Below are 18,416 nucleotides of genomic sequence, written 5' to 3' on the forward strand. Positions count from 1 at the left end.
GACGACGGTTATCCAGGATAGTGCAGAACCACGATTTATCGCTAAACACAGTGCGACACCATTAATCAGCAGTCCATGGTTCCTGCTCACTGTCCCACTCCAAACGCTGCCGTCTGTGGGGCAGGCACAAATGTGAAGGGGTTACGACCAGCTTGGTGTAAAATACGGCGATGCTCCATTATGGTGGTCAGACGTAATTGACGAGTATGCCTGCCCTCGTGATTCCATGTAGTCCAACATCAGGTCATTTTCACATCCGAATGCCCCACAGATCTAGATATTGCAGGATTTCATATGCTCTTCAAATGGAGAGCCATAATGAGACCATTTTCAATTTTAATCACGTGCTGCTAAAACTGTCTCAGACGAGTACGCGGTATCTCAGTTTCCTTCACAGTGATCACTCAACATCTGACGCTGTTCACGTCTCTTATATACCCTACAAAGCCTGGTAACAATGATAATGCACTCTGATGGCCATTCTATCTGTCACAGAGATGTTGAGTACATACACGGAGCTTCATTGACATCCGACCATGCGTTCTGGGTTATTCACCTTTTTCTGTCAAGCAATGCACATCTGCATTGTGAAGGTACCATTCACACACTAAGCGAAGAAAAACTTACTGTCCGTATTCCGTTGCACTATCTGTTCTAAATTTACCCAACATGATTTCGCTTGAACTGCGTCGTCTTTCTACGTACTACTCGCATTTTCGATGCCCGAACATTTCTGTTACACTTTCGTATGAATCATTCCGACCTGTTACAGCCCCACCAGCGCGTTCTCTGAATTCGTTCCATGTCTTTTACAGCGGCTGCTTGACAAAGACTCCAAGAAATGGAACTCTAGAGTTGGTCGCACTAGTGATTTCCTGTACACATGCATTACGTTTTTCCAGAACCTAAGGAGCTCTGCTATTCATTACACCAAATGGAAACTTTGTCCAAGTCTTTCGGAAATTCCTTAGGATCGTACCAAGTGACAATACTTCCCTGTAGGCACCAGACTCGTCACCGCAGAATCTTACAATGTGGCTGAGCTTATCAGATGAATTCTTAGTGTATGTAAGGAACATTAGAGGTTATATCACCTTTCCTGAGGCACTTCCGATGTCACTTTCATTTCTGTGGAACATTTGCCTTTCCATTATAGCTGACTGGATTCTGTCACCTGCACCTCAAGACAATCACATACACTGCCTGATGAAATCCTACAGTGCTGACGCTCTTGTCTGACAAATCGTTGACGTACACTGTTGTTCCAGACTTAAGGGTGAAAGTAACTTTCGGATGATGTGTCACTGCCAAAAAACATATGAGTAGCTGGATGAAACGTGGACCATGTGTAGAACGAACTGCTGCAGTACAGTGAAAAATGTAACTGGAAGAAATACACAATGAGATGAACAGAAACGCCGCGACTTATGATTGCCTCCCTGAAAATTACAAATGGCGGGACATGGTTCTCCATATGGTCTATGATCACCAGAGATAGCAGTGCATGCTCTGCAAGTGCTTCCATGCTGGCCACAAGGTTGGTAAGGAGTTCTTGTAGTAGGGCGTTCCATTTCTTTACCAGTGCAGTTGACAAGTGCAGGATGGTCGTTGATGAATGTGGAAGTGCAACATTACGTCTCCTCAAAGCATCCCAAATGTGCCAAATGGGATTTGAGTCAGGGTAACGCTCAGGCTATTCAATTCGCTGAATATCCTCTCGCTCGTAGAGCTCCTCACCTATGCCGTTGGGGGTTGGGTTGGGTTGTTTCGGGGAGGAGGCCAAACAGCAAGGTGTTCGGTCTCATAGGATTAGGAAAGGACGGGGAAGGAAGTTTGCCATGCCCTTTCGAAGGAACCATCCTGGCATTTGCCTGGAGCGATTTAGGGAAATCACGGAAAACCTAAATCAGGATGGCCGGGCGCGGGATTGAACCGTCGTCCTTCTGAATGCGAGTCCAGTGTGCTACACACTGCGCCACCTCGCTCAGTGTGCTGTTGGATATGGTCGCACATTGTCATTCATAAAAAAAAAGATATCAGGTCCCAATGCACCCCTGATAAGACGCATTTGGGGTAAGGAGTACAGTATCACAGTCACAAAGACTGGCGAGTGTGCGGTGTTCAAAGATTTTGGAGGTCAGCACGTCCATGCGTCATTACGCATGGACCACCAAAACGTTACACAATGTTCTTGTTTGCATTACGTGTTATCGCCAAGTGAGGGTATGCCCAGAATCAGTAGTCAGACTGTATCTGATCTCATCAGAGAATAGTACTGAACCCCAATCCACGTCTGTAAAGTCCCTATGCGCCTGGCACGATCGTAAACGGTGCCACCGATGTGTGGTACTGGTCGTCGGGCAAAGAGACCATCCCCACGCAAACACCGTGGCACTGTGGAGCGTGAGGTTCCGTGCCTTTCACTACTGTCAAATTTGATTTCAATTGTACCCTCTGTTTCACGCGGGTCCCTCATTGCCTGATGTACAATACAGCGGTTATCTGCTGCTGTACTTCAGCGAGGTCGATCACCTCCTCTATTTCGTGCTGCAGTGCCTGTGGCAGGAATCGCTCCCCACCCACGTAAATCAGTGTTGTGTGCAATACCAAATGCCTGGATCACACTTGACATGGTGCGTACTCCTTTCGATATACCGATGATTCTTCGCCCTCAGAACTCATCTAAATGTTATCTCCACGCCATGCTGTAATGAAGAATACAGCAACAGTGCACTGTAACTGCTTGTTACTAAACACATTACGTCTATTCCCGCTCCTTCAACTGCCTCGCGTTGCGATACCAGCCCCATTTGGCGCTATAGTCTGGTAGACATCACGACATGTCATGTCCAACTGTATGTGCTTGTCTCGGACACCTCTGGCAGCATGCACCCGCTTTTCATTCATTTCCATCGAGTACTTAGTACGTTTACCGAGCGAGGTGGCGCAGTGGTTAGACACTGGACTCACATTCGGAAGGACGACGGTTCAATCCCGCGTCCGGCCATCCTGATTTAGGTTTTCCGTGATTTCCCTAAATCGCTCCAGGCAAATGCCGGGATGGTTCCTTTTAAAGGGCACGGCCGACTTCCTTCCCCATCCTTCCCTAATCCGATGAGACCGATGACCTCGCTGTCTGGTCTCCTTCCCCAAACAACCCCAACTTAGTACGTTATGTCACTTTATCTAGCTCATCCTTAAGTTTCGCAGAACAGTGTAATTAGAATACATGGGGGAGAGATGGTGCACATAGTCATAGTTGCATATGTGAAGTCCAGTGGTGCACTGTTAGTAATTACCTTCTTTCTCTCTCTCTTTTTTGAACGAAGCAAACATACCAATTGTATACAACGTAGAATTTTTTTTTTTTGCTTTCTCTTTTTCCTTTTTCAGTTTAACGTTTAAACATAATCATGAAAAGCCACGCAAAGTGGCTGCGCGGTTTGAGGCGGTATGTCACGGATTGTGCAGCCCCTCCCGCCAGTGGTTCGAGTCCTCCATCGGTCATGGGTGTGAGTGTGTTCTTCTTAGCATAAGTTAGTTTAAGTAATGTGTCAGTCTAGGGACCGATGAGCTCAGCAGTTTGGTCCCTTAGGAATTCACACACATTTGAACATTTCTTTTGACCATGAAAACATCTTTATACTGCGGCGTCTGTCCGTTACGTATGGGTGACATGCCACAGCCTATGAAACCGCAAAACTACCCTGTTCTCAAGTCAAAACATATATTTTGTCAATGTCAGGCGGATAAATTTTAAATAATTAGCTAATATATACAGGGTGGTCCATTGATCTTGACCGGGCCAAATATCTGACGCTATAAGCGTCAAACGAAAAAACTACAAAGAACGAAACTTGTCTAGCTTGAAGGGGGAAACCAGATGGCGCTATGGTTGGCCCGCTGCCATAGGTCGAACGGATATCAACTGCGTTTTTTTTTAAATAGGAACCCCCATTTTTTATTACATATTCGTATAGTACGTAAAGAAATATGAATGTTTTAGTTGGACCACATTTTTCGCTTTGTGATAGATGGCGCTGTAATAGTCATAAACATATGGCCCACAATTTTAGACGAACAGTTGGTAACAGGTAGGTTTTTTAAATTAAAATACAGAACGTAGGTACGTTTGAACATTTTATTTCGGTTGTTCCAATGTGATACATGTACCTTTGTGAACTTATCATTTCTGAGAACGCATGCTGTTACAGCGTGATTACCTGTAAATACCACATTAATGCAATAAATGCTCAAAATGATGTCCGTCAACCTCACTGCATTTGGCAATACGTGTAACGACATTCCTCTCAACAGCGAGTAGTTCGCTTTCCGTAATGTTCGCCCATGCGTTGACAATGCGCTGATGCATGTTGTCAGGCGTTGTCGGTGGATCACGATATCAAATATCCTTCAACCTTCCCCACAGGAAGAAATCCGGGGACGTCAGATCCGGAGAACGTGCGGGCCATGGTATGGTGCTTCGACGAACAATCCAACTGTCATGAAATATGCTATTCACTACCGTTTCAACCGCACGCGTGCTATGTGCCGGACATCTGTTGGAAGTACATCGCCATTCTGTCATGCAGTGAAACATCTTGTAGTAACGTCTGTAGAACATTACGTAGGAAATCAGCATACATTGCACCATTTAGATTGCCATCGATAAAATGGGGGCCAATTATCCTTCCTCCCATAATGCCGCACCGTATATTAACCCGCCAAGGTCGCTGATGTTCCACTTGTCGCAACCATCGTGGATTTTCCGTTGCCCAATGAGTGCATATTATGCCGGTTTACGTTACCGCTGTTGGTGAATGACACTTAGTCGCTAAATAGAACGCGTGCAAAAAATCTGTCATCGTCTCGTAATTTCTCTTGTGCCCAGTGGCAGAACTGTACATGAAGTTCAAAGTCGTCGCCATGCAATTGGCTGGCTCTGAGCACTATGGGACTTAACTTCTGAGGTCATCAGTCCCCTAGAACTTAGAACTACTTAAACCAAACTAACCTAAGGACATCACACTCATCCATGCCCGAGGCAGGATTCGAACCTGGGACCGTAGCGGTCGCGCGGGTCCAGACTGTAGCGTCTAGAACCGCTCGGCCAGCCATGCAATTCCTGGCGCATAGAAATATGGTACGTGTGCAATCGATGTTGATGTAGCATTCTCAACACCGACGTTTTCGAGATTCCCGATTCTCGCTCAGTTTGTCTGCTACTGATGTGCGGATTAGCCACGACAGCAGCTAAAACACCTACTTGGGCATCATCATTTGTTGCAGGTCTTGGTTGACGTTTCATATGTGGCTGAACACTTCCTGTTTCCTTAAAACGTAACTATCCGGCGAGCGGTCCGGACAATTGGATGATGTCGTTCAGGATACCGAGCAGCATACATAGCACACACTCGTTGGGCATTTCGATCACACAAAGCCATACATCAACACGATATCGACCTTTTCCGCATTTGGTAAACGGTCGATTTTAACACGAGTAATGTATCAAAAAGGAAATACCGTCCGCACTGGCGGAATGTTACGTGATACCACGTACTTATACGCTGGTGACTATTACAGCGCCATCTGTCACAAAGCGAAAAAAGTGGTCCAACTAAACCATTCATATTTCTTTACGTACTACACGAATATGTAATAAAAAAATGGGGGTTCCTATTTCAAAAAACGCAGTTGATATCCGTTTGACCTAAGGCAGCGCCATCTAGCGGGCCAACCATAGCGCCATCTGGTTTCCCCCTTCAAGCTAAATGAGTTTCGTTTTTTGTAGTTTTTTTCGTTTGATGCTTATTTCGTGATATATTTGGCCCAGTCACTATGAATGGATTACCCTGTATATTCGGGAATAGTGAATAATTTTGTGCACTGATCTTCATGAGTGTATGTGAACAGCATAAAAATTCACACTAAGTCATTTGAAATAAAATAAAAACAAAACTGAAATTTTTCATTTATCTAATACTATTATTTGATTTGTGTGGAAGTATCTCTAACGGAAAAGTGTGCTACATATATACCGGAATTTATTGCGGCATGTATTCCGATCTGTAGGGGAGATACACCCGCACCTTGTAAATTCAGTACCTTGATAGCCAAGATGGCCGTACGAGTATCAAAATACGCCCAGTAGAACTTACTGTTAATACAACTACTCAAACATTTGGAAATATTTGACTATTTAGCATTGGCTAAAAACTAATCGTGACGCTCAAAAGGTATTGAAGGGATATTTTGAGAGTTAGCTCAGTTATCCCTCCAGAGCGTATGCAAGACTGACTCGATCGAAACGTATAGCACTGATTGAAACGTATAGCATGCTGGGTGCTATTAGTCAAACAATCCTCCAGTCAGTCAGATATTTTCGGAGATACTGTTAATCTTCAACGACGTGGTACAGCGTTGAAGGCTGTTCAGTAGTCTAGGAAGACGGAATCTAGCTGTTTGTCTGCATCTACTATTGGATATCCTCACAGCCTCAGTCCTGCCAGTGTCTCCTACTCTTCAAACTTCACATAATCTATCCCACGAACGTTGCTGGACTAGCAGATATGATAAGAAAAGATATTAAGAGAAGTTGTCCCAGGGTATGGTTGCATCAAGAATGGCTCTTTCAGTCTGTGGCGAGGTGTGCACTGGTTCGAAAATTTCCGCAGATTACAACTGTACGCTGGACCTCCAGTAAGTTTCAGACCAGCGCATTCTCCTTTGTAGAGTGATACATTAATTTCTCAAAAACTTCTTGACTTAAATTAACCATTTCTCCGCGAAATCTTTTCATTTTGAGCTACTCCGGATAGGTATTAAAGAGAGGTTCCCTGAAGTTTGGAAAGTAGAAGAGAGGCACTGGCAGAATGAAAACTCTGACGTCGAACCGCGAGTCGTGCGTGGGTAACATATTAGTTCGTAATCCACTACTGTCACTGTCTTTCTCTTAGCCCGCCATCTTCACAAAACCTCATAAAGTAAGCAACAGGTAGCCTATCCACACCTCGAAGCCCTCCTCAGTACTCACACCGAGTGAGGTGGCGCAGTGGTTAGCACACTGTAGCACACTGGACTTGCATTCAGGAGGACGACAGTTAAAATCCGCATCTGGCCGTCTAGCTTTAAATTTCCTCTGATTTCCCTAAATCACTCCAGGCATATGCAAGGATGGTGCGTATGAGAGGGCACGGCCGTTCCTTCCTCATCCTTCACACATTCGGGTCCACTCCCTCTTACGCTGATAATAGCTTGGTCTTCAGCGATTCCAGTTGGTGGACTGATTTATTAACATGGATCATTTGGCTGTGGTCATCACTAAAGAGCCATGCAGTCTGCTGAGTCTTCCTGTTTTATCTAGTTCACAATAACAAATATCGGCCATTGGCCAGAGACATAACTCGTGGATCCATTGACTGAATCCTCACCACTGGAACCTCGAATTCTGTCATTTCCATCACTAAGGTTGTCTGCAGAACACAAACATCCAATAGTTCAGTTCTATTCAAGTTTACACAATACACAGGAATATGTAGTGGGAGTTTATTAAATTATGCTCCAAAGTATATCTGCATTAAACGATACTACTAGTCGAGAAAATTCCATTACACGATTCAGTTTCTCTAGTTGAGAAGCGACATTTTATAAATCTTCTTCTTCTTCTTCTTTTTCTTCTCCTTCTCACTAAAGAGCCATGCAGTCTGCTGAGTCTTCCAGTTTTATCTAGTTCACAATAACAAATATCGGCCATTGGCCAGAGACATAACTCGTGGATCCATTGACTGAATCCTCACCACTGGAACCTCGAATTCTGTCATTTCCATCACTAAGGTTGTCTGCAGAACACAAACATCCAATAGTTCAGTTCTATTCAAGTTTACACAATACACAGGAATATGTAGTGGGAGTTTATTAAATTATGCTCCAAAGTATATCTGCATTAAACGATACTACTAGTCGAAAAAATTCCATTACACGATTCGGTTTCTCTAGTTGAGAGGCGACATTTTATAAATCTTCTTCTTTTCTTTCTCCTCGTCCTTTCCAGAAATGTTTCTTCTTATGTATGTCAGAACAGTGCCTCCGTTGGGGTGTATATAGTCTACACAGCAAGGTATGCAACATATGCATTATAAATTTACATGAGCAATATATCACTGCCCACCGAAAGAACGTATCGTCTTTATATTGAAATCCTGTTTTCATTAGGTCTGTTAACCATTGTATTTTCTTGTCCATTCATCGATATCTGATGCGACTCATTAAAGGTTTTCTAAGATTGTGTTGATTACTGCAAATATCTGTCCACAGGAAACAAAATAAGATGTTACTAAGACATACATTGTCAGCTCTGTGAATGAGTGATGCTATTATATTCAGTGAAAAAGCTGCTTTCAATCAATGGGATACATCTATGTTGGCATTCAGTCCACTTTAGAAAAATAATGGTCAAAATTTAGTTGCAACAGAGCTTTGTAGCAGATACCAGTGATAGAAATAACCTGGATTTTCTCAGCAAGCGATATTTAGGTATTACAAATGTAATGTTACAGAGTGGAATATATTCTCAGGATAAAATGATGTGAAAACCTGAGTATTCTGAACAAGATACTGTACATTTACTCTCATTAGTTTTTCAAATTATGTATGAATTTTGGAATGCTGTACTGAACTATTTAAAAGTGAATAAACATTGTCATGTGTATCGCTGTCATAATCTAGAATTTTTACCATTGCAATAAAATATGGTATATATTCTGAATATTGGCAACAAAAACTAGTTTTTAATGAGATATCTACATTAACGGAATACAAATTACAGATTTCATGGTTGAACTTATTTGGTAACAACTGCAAAACTGTTCCTTCCTTGTGTGTTTCAGGTTTTGGGTCACTGTGGAAACTCAGGTTGTCACAACGTGAACGAGTGCCGTCTTCTTCTGTTTCCTGCAGTGCACGGCCAACAGTGAATGCACATGCTGTTCAGACTCTAATTCAGTATATACATTAAATTTGACCTGCCCTTCACATTGGAGGCATCAACATTATATATACATATATATATACACACACACACACACACGATATATATGCATCAAAAAGAGAGACTCTGTTTCCGCCTGAAGGCTCTTACATTCTTTAAACATACTATTAGCTAACCTTTGCGTGCTCATTCACTTAAAAATTTAATGTTTCACTTTCTGATGAAAATGTGATTATTTGAAACCATTCGTTGTAATTTTTGGTTTCACATTTCAGGACTTACAGGTTCCCAGAGAAGATCTCTTATTGTGTTATCTTTGGCCTCTGAACTCTTGGACATTTAGATGATTTACAAAAATGGAATATGCACATTCTTGAGCTTCCAATTCATTATCAGCTATCAGCATACACTGACATTTAGTTCTGTCATTTCATCTCTCATTACCAGTGTGTGACCAGTGCATTAAAAATCTGTATTTTAAAACAAAATTGCTCTCTTCTGTATCTGAAGTACAGATTCTTGATACATTATAAGTTAGTTCTGTGGGAGTTCTGGCGGAAAAATACTTGCTACTGTTATAAGAAATGATTAATGATTTATAAATTTAATTGAGAAAAAGTTTTGTGACACTGTGGAGTGATTGAGTATGTCACAAAATCAAAATACTTATACTTATTGCAAATGTTAATCTATATTCTAGACATAAATACAGACAAATATATTGATAAGAACTATTATTACAGTTATTATTATTATTATGATATACATTAATCATATTGTATTATACATATATGCTCTTGGAGGACACTGTGGATACTACTTTGTGTTTGCTGGAAAACATTGTTTATGCAGAACATAAATTACTCCAGTCTGCAACACTGAAAGATCTTCATATGTCTTTCACATTCTGGTATTTTCTTGCATGATTTCCTTTGCCACATGGCTGAATTTTGGAGGATAGTGATAACTATTGTAGGAATATGGCACTCAAATTTTCCATTTCCTTACAACATGTAGCTTCACGTATTTTGTTTGGTTTAATCACTGTACAAAGTGCCATTTTCTTTACATCATTCCTCCATAGAACAAAGAAATTTTGGTAATAGATTTGCACTTTGATCAGTCCTTGATAGCTTACAGGGTACTGCTAATGAAATGAATTACATTGTCACATTAAATGTAATGGACCAAGAGTGCAAATGACCACAGGACATACACATTGCAAATATTTTCAAGCAATTGCACTAGGTCTAAAGCCAATCTTTTCAGTACAGTTTTCAATTTATGTTCTATCACAAAATTTTTTAAGTAAGATCAATAGCGTGCAGAACTTGAAATCAGTAAAGAGAAATATAAAATTTATGAAGTTAAAGAAAGTGAGAGCAGATCTTTAACACATCCTTCTTAAGGACATGCTAAACAATATTATATATTTTACATTTATATACATATATATACACATCTATATTTTAATTCTTTTAACTTTTATGCATTTGTATATACAAATAATTATTGATGTTTTAATATGTCATTAAGTGTATATCCTTGTGATGGTGATAAATCACCAAAATATGCAGGGACATGAAATTATGCTGTTTGTACATAATGAACAACAACAAAGGATTAGAAATAGTTTAGAAAAATGTGTAGCTTCATATTACCCTTAGATATATCGAATTAGTGTGTAGCTATTTAATTGTTTAGAATTAGGTAAAGTAAATCACATTTTACATGGAAGTCCATGTCTTTTCCTGATCAGAGGAAGAAAACAAGACATAATAATGTGTTTGAGAAGGTGTTGTAACACTTAAAGCATGTAGTGTCATTAATTTCTTTGTGGTGAATCAGTCAAGCAGAAAATGACTTTGTTAATAAATAGTAAGCACACAAATACAAATTTTAACTGTCGTTTTGAAAAATGATGGGCAGAAGATGTGATTGAAGGTGTGAACTTTCGATGGATGTTGCACATTAAAAGAGCAAATATCATGTATACAAAACATTTTTAATTTCTGTATATGGCAGATTGAGGTGTGTGTTGTTGATTTATAAGGAAACACTGTTTCCTTCCTGTGTGTCACATTTCCATAACAAAAGACATTTCAAATGAATATGCAATTATGATACCCAACTCAAGATTTTTGTTAACAATAAGAAGTAATTGGCTCCTGTTATCAGAAATTTGCTAGTAAACAGCAGAAATTAATTTGTGAACATTAATTCCTAGAACAGCAAGGAGAGTAAAACACTAACTAAAAAGCCTCATGATTAGAGACCACTAATATACAATGGAGGCTTATAAACTGTAAGTCTCATTGTTGCAAGAATCATAACTATTTATATTTTAATCCTGTATGTAGATTTGTTTTAGAAATTTCTTGAATTTCAGTTATTCTAAATATACCTTTATTAAAGTTCTGGTATGCCAGTTTTATTTTGAAATTGGAAAAAGTAGTTCTGTCCCCTGTGATACAGCAATGACATTAGACTCATCAGAATCTCCCTTGTTGAATTAAATTCACACTGAAATGATGTTGCAACAATGAAAGCTGTTATTTTGATTACAACTGCACCAGAACAAGGAAAACATGACTTTGCATTCTATATATGTTAAATGTTTATGCCTTTAAGTTGTCAAAATAACATTTTATTCCAGAGCATTCTAGAACACTTAGTTGGCTACTGCATTTTTGGCTCTACTTAAACCACAGTGGCCAAAGAATCGTCAGTACAAAGAGAAATGTTGTTATTGAAGGCATTACGGCCTACTGCAAGTATTTTGTTTTACTCTGTAGTTCAAGGTGATATAGAATGTGAATGCGTTATCATGAAGTAATGTAGAAAAATGTGTGTCGGTAGCAAAATTGGGATATATCTATATATTATATATATGAGAATTATATATGAAATGATGAAGTGTCCTAAGATAATTAGTAATTGCATTAGTTTATACATATGTCTCATCATGATTCATCATTGGTTAAGATGGAGACTTATTTCATCTTTTACTGTTATGTGGTCTTGTGGTCCTTGTTTATCATCATTTTAATGTAGCACTTTGTTCCTGGTACACTCAGCTGCTATGTGTAAGTGAAATATCATCTCTTAATTTCAGATCATTGTAACAATTTTAAAGTGGACAATATGCATGAAACAGGAAGTAAAGAATAACAGATAATCACAGGAATAGTGTTGAAGGAAACTTTTGTTATTCTTTTACTTGTTTACTAAAGCACTCATATTTGATTTTTGTGTTGCAGAAAGTCTTGGAGTGCAAGTAATCCTTTAAATGTCTTTGGGAAGAGCTATTTCTGAGTACTGACTGTTAATATTCAACCTGTTTCCATCTAATTTATTTTTGTGTCTATACAAGAACACAGTTAATGTTCCTTGTTTCTAGAGTGAAGTTTATTAGTAACAGTGTTTTAATCAGTAGACATCTCCAAAGCAATACAGTGCTGCAGTGCTGTGGCAGTACTCTTTAACATAAATCCTGTATTTTGATACCATGAAATTGTTAATAAAATAAAAATTGAATATGTAAAATAAAAGTCTGTGTGAAGAGAATATTTCTTTGATGAGATTGAAAGATATTATTGAGGTTGGTATTGAAGATGTGTTATAATAATATAGAAAACATTTTTAATATAAAGCCAAATGATGACTGCTTCTTAATACACCATCTATCTTTTTGATAGATTTTTGTATCATAATGTATGAATTTTAAGAGCATTCAGTGTTTTTGAATAGAAGAGTGTATGTCAATACAGATCACTTGTAAAGAACTGGACTTTACATTCAGAAAGTGTGGATGTGTGCATGTCTGCGTTCTTAATTCTTACAGACTGATATTCAGAAAAGCAATAATAATATGGTAATTATTTAAACCCCATGTATGAAAAATCTTTGTACTTCTATCACAGCAATGCTAATGCTTAGCTTCTGCCCCAATATTATTGTTGATGTGTACTTTAATCTGGAAATCACACAGCACTGTTTGAAAAAAATTATCTTAAGCCTTCTGTACTCAGCCAGGTTGTTATGAGCTTCCGATATAGTGCATTAGTTCAAAAATAAGTGAAAAATGACACATGTGATAGTTTTGTGTCTGTGACATTTGTGTGGTGATGTTGACAGCATTCACATAGCTTTGTAACAGTGACAACTGTGTCTCTCCTCCTGATTCCTGTGTGGAGTAATACATGAATTCTATTACTTTTTGTAATCAGATTATTTGATTTATCTGTAACTAATAAGTGATACAGTTCATCTTAGTTTGAGGGAGGGGTGTGCACCACAAACCTTACTAGCAGGACATACAATCTGTGTCAGCACGTTCTGCAGTTAAATGATGTGAAAATTACAGATGTAGTTGTAATGAAACTTAAGTGCATGAACTACGTGTACAGAAATGTACTATATGTTGCTGTGTTCACATTACGCATACTGAAACAAAGCTTTATGTACAAAAGCATTCATCATTTGGCTGGAACTGTTTTGTACACGATTTCACACACACACAATAATCAACACACACATATTATCCATCTACACCAATACACTCTTTGACCCAGCTGGGCATGTCTTCCGTAGTAGGCATGCAGTTGAACTATTATGTTAATATATCCCTTTTATCACATGTTGTTGTGATTAATATACTGTTTACACTATGGTATTATGTAAAATGTATGTTATTAATGGATAGAAGTGTTACCTCTTTGTTATGAAAATACAATGTAATAACCAAACTGAATGTAACAATTAAGTGAAGTATGTATGCTTGTGTTACTTGTGTGTGCAGTTGTCATACATGCATTACATAGAACAAATATAGTTGTAATTGTCATTTATGTTATAAGAACACTGCTTCTTCACTGAAGCTGTTGTATTGAAATTTAGTGTATAAACAAATTTTCAAAAGAGAAAGAGAAATATATCCAAATAATTTGAATAATTACAAAATAACCAAATTATCGTATGTATTACAAATGGTGGTAATCTATCACGTTTATTCATAATAAGGGTAATTGGTTAACTATACACTGAAACACACACACACACACACACACACACACACACACATACACATACACACACACACACACACACACACACACACACACACACACACACACACACACAGAGAGAGCACACTGTTATGGTGGCACATAGAAATATTACATTTGTTGACCCATGATACTGCATAGGTATCAATACTCCAAGCCAATGAACACGTTAAGAAATTAAAATTCGATAAAATATTCAGGATGCTACTTTTGGCTTAATGTTAGGTTGTAAATATGAAAATATTTATTTCCTATTTTGGAATTAAATTGGACTTAGCATGGACTGAAAGGAACCATGACCCAAAGAATATCATTGAAAGTACTTGGTAGTAACAGCAAAATTTTGTACACTTTCAGACATTCTGCACTTCTATATAGTTTTTGGTAGATGGAGTATTGATTATCTTCGTGACCAAGGACTGCTAGATTGCGAGTACATTTAGTACTACTGAGTAGGCTAGAAACTGTTTTGCCTGTATGAAGGCACATAACAAGACTTCATGACAGAGTTTCTACCCACATTTAGGTTACAACAACATTTTTTCAAATAATTTTGTTAAATTAATGTGTGCATCACAAACAAGTGAAACATTGATAACACAGAGAACAGAATTGTAAAGAATATGAAAGCTAGTAGAATTTTCTGAAATCAGCTCTTTTCATTTCTCACTGATTTAATTTACTATTAAAAAGTGATGTAAAAAGTTTAAATTTGAAATTTGGCTGTAGAGGTACAGAGTTATACTTTGATTTACTATCAAAAAATTTTTGGGCAGTTCACAGCTCTACAGAAATTGTGCTGTTGGTAAAAAGGGAGTTATATGTGTAGTATTAAAATATTTTGTAAGGTCATGTATTCCAAATCCCATCCCTTGTATCCTTTTTTACCATTACTTTAACCCCTCCAATGAATCAAGCCAGAAAACTGACGATTCAGTGTCAACGTTTAATATTTATGTGGCGATTGATATTTTTATTTATAACCTCTGTAGTGTCATATCTGATGCTACATTCAGTACATATGACCTTTCCAGTATATTGTAGTTATTGGCTTTTGGTTCATTATGAAAGCCAGAAACACATGAAGCCACAACCAGTCAATTCTGTATCATTTATTACTGACATACATCAGTTTTAAACTCACACATGTCCAGTTCTCTGTTTAACAAAAATATTTATTATGAAACAGTTCATCAAACTGAAATGATTTTTTTAAATGATGAGTTGCTGCACACTCCTTCATTTTTTTGTTATTTTCTTTTTAACCTAATTCACAGGCAGATTTATTATGTTTACATCTCCACATCATCATTTAAATATAGTGCTGAAGCACACAACAAAAATGCTCACTTGTTATAGAATAGATATGAAATAAAAATCAAATGAATACTAATGTATGTCCATTATCATAAACTAAAAGAAATGAAAACTGCTGGGATTAGCCTTCCTATGTTTAAAATTTAAGGGAGTTCTGAAAATTGTTATATTTCATTGTAAACCATACCACACTTTCAGGTATGCCCTAGACATGGTATCCCTTTTCTTAGAGAGGCAGAAGGAAAATCTCTACATATCAGGTGTGTCATTAAAATACTTAAGTTATTGTTTGGTTTGCCTTTACAGCACAAATAGCAGCCCTTAATATTAGACTGTATTTATTTATCGTTGAAGTGTTATAAGATTTGCCTCTAGATGGGAAACATGAGCAACACCAGATCATGTTTGTATTTCAGTTCTTCTGCAAATTCTTTTTGTTGATTGACCTTGTAAGAAAGTCATCAGATAAACTAAGTGAATAACACTTCCTTTGATTTGCAATTTTTTGAGAAGGAACAATACCAGAAATATAATACAATCCATTCACTTTGTCTGCCTGCCTTTTGACAACAACTTTTGTAACCGCTTTTATGAAATGTTAGTCATTTTTATTAAATGAAGCAGCAAAATCGTCCATGGAAGTCGAGCTACAGTTGAGAAGGGATATAATAGAAATAGATCAAATTCGTTTGTGTTGTTATAAAATAAATTTTAAATCTTTGTGAAAGCTATTTTAAAACAAATTAAGTGAAAGCTAGCTTATTCTGTATAATTTTATTGAGCATCACATGCCTCTGCTGTGCAAGACTTGCCAGGAGTTGGAACTATTTTAGTACAACTTGATATAAATTAATTCAGAAACACATTTTACAGAAATATGTTTTATCTCCCTCCAAGCTGAAATATATTATTGGAAACAGAGTGTTCAAGCTTACATGGTGAGAAAAGCTACAGGATTAAATATTGCTTTGAGGAAGGTACTTTGCCATCAGAATTTTTTATCGATAAGCTAACACCAAAATAGGTACACCGCCATATGTAGGGAGGGCGGTAGTAGTTTAAGGTGTAGATGTGTGCTAAGGACGTATGTGTTCCCTTCTATAGCTTTACCCTCGCCCAGAGAAATGAGAAATATGCTAGATCCATATTTATTATCTTGACAATATGCATTTACTCTGAGAACTGTTCAGTTTAGTTCAAATGTAATATCGTGGGCCTTAAACGTTAATCGCTAAAGTAAAGAAATAAAAGCTGTTGAAATTTATTTTCGTCACTATTTGTTATATGGAACGTGTATACGTCATCGTTTTGTCAATTCCTTAATAGATTATATAAACATGACGTATATCGTGACGTAGTTAGATATACTTTACTCTCTTTATGGTGTAGGTTTGAGAACTGAAATGTGAAAGTCATTAAATATTTAAAAAGTTAAATGCTCTAAGGAAGAATTTTATGAAACTTTGCCTGTGATTTTTAAAGGTTATGATGCTTTGTTTCAATCTTGTAACAGATTTCCATAGAATTTGACATAGCAATGGTAATGAAGACAGTTAGGTTCCTGGTTAGAAAGACAAGAGGTGATAGCTAGTCCCCTTTTGAGGCTTCCGTTACTAGTCGAATCTGCGACTTCTGTAAATGCTACTTAAGTGTAGTTTCTTCTGTTTTGGCATACTTTCTTTGATTACAGAAGTTAATGAAAAATTTTATTAAAAGTGAAGTGTGTTCTATTTTGAACATAAAACTCAGAAATCACTATGAAGTCGTATGATCCATTTAGGTGTACCATTTTATTTATACAAATATATTTCAGTATTATTTCTAATTATAATATTGTTTGATGTAACAAGTGACCACAGTAACAGTTCCAACTTGAGAAGTTATATTAAGATTCTGTAACGATATTTTGTATATAAGATTCGTAGTCCCTTCTCTATCAGATAACAATTTAGTTTTTATATTGCAGAAAGTTTTCCGCGATGATATCTGGCTTTACCTTTTATATTCACAAGTTTATATTCCATGTCCTCCTTCTCATTCCCCTGTTTCTACGAACCCAAAAACCTCCTTACCTGTCAGAAAAACTACACATGTACAGTTTTAAGTAGATGTCTTGGTCGAACTATAAATGTAGAAAAAGAAAATCTCAATTCAGTGTACGGCCTGATGATTTTATGCCCACTTTTTTACAGCCAGATGTGGCTTCTTGCAATAAAAAAGCAATAACTGTATTGAGGATTATGATTTCGGAAATAGGTAAAAGGGGGAAGTTATTTATTAAATATGGATCATGTTTTCAGATGAAGACAACATGGTGATGGGATTGGCAGATGTATAAATTCATTTCTGTGAAGTGACTGGGGAAAGAAAACAAAAACTTTACTGTGTTATAATCCAACAGTCCAGAAGTGACCATATAGAAGAAAGTGTTACGTGTATATTCTCTTGGCAGAAATGTGTGGCATTTCCTGCTACTATATTATTATAATTATTATTATTATAATAAGGTAAAGTGGTGTAAGTGTATGATGCTGTATACAGATTGTACCATGTACATATATTAATATTATGTAAAGATAAGACAAGGTTCACAACGTGCCGTGTGTATGTGGGAATAACAATTATAATATGGACATTGTTCAAACAAAAATTGTATTGTTCATTTTTCAAATCCTTGTTGATGTCCTATAAGTCCTTGTTCCTCTTAACAGTTACTCTTTCACTCACATATGACTACACTGCGACTTGTGTATTTGATATTGTTACTTGTGTAAAAGGTTGAGTGAGAGAAGAAGAAAAAAAATGAGAGATTAAAAATTGTATTATGAGTTGCTATCTGCCCTTTAATTATCTGCACTTGTGCAGTTTCTGTCTAGGAAAACAGTTGAATTTTCTTTTATTAGATTCTAGATACTCCCTTTTGACATATTAAACAATGTGGCATTGGTGTATACTGTTTATCTTGTGCTTCAGTAAAATAGCTGTGGTCTCTTTGGGTAGATTTTACCCCTCTGAATAACAGACAGACTGAATTCATAGCATGTAAA

General features: G+C 37.4%; 1 protein-coding gene across 1 annotated transcript in view; it reads left to right on the forward strand.

The window, feature by feature from the left end:
- Positions 1-18,037, forward strand: part of LOC126253606 (RNA-binding protein Musashi homolog Rbp6) — a 1,376,810-nt gene extending 1,358,773 nt beyond the window's left edge. The window contains exon 15 of the mRNA XM_049955272.1: positions 8,886-18,037. The gene's annotated coding sequence lies outside the window, so the exon portion shown is untranslated. The remainder of the gene's footprint in view (positions 1-8,885) is intronic.
- The last annotated feature ends 379 nt before the right edge of the window (positions 18,038-18,416 follow it).

The sequence above is a fragment of the Schistocerca nitens genome, chromosome 1 (genome assembly GCF_023898315.1).
Source record: "Schistocerca nitens isolate TAMUIC-IGC-003100 chromosome 1, iqSchNite1.1, whole genome shotgun sequence".
In the NCBI taxonomy this organism is placed as follows: domain Eukaryota; kingdom Metazoa; phylum Arthropoda; class Insecta; order Orthoptera; family Acrididae; genus Schistocerca; species Schistocerca nitens.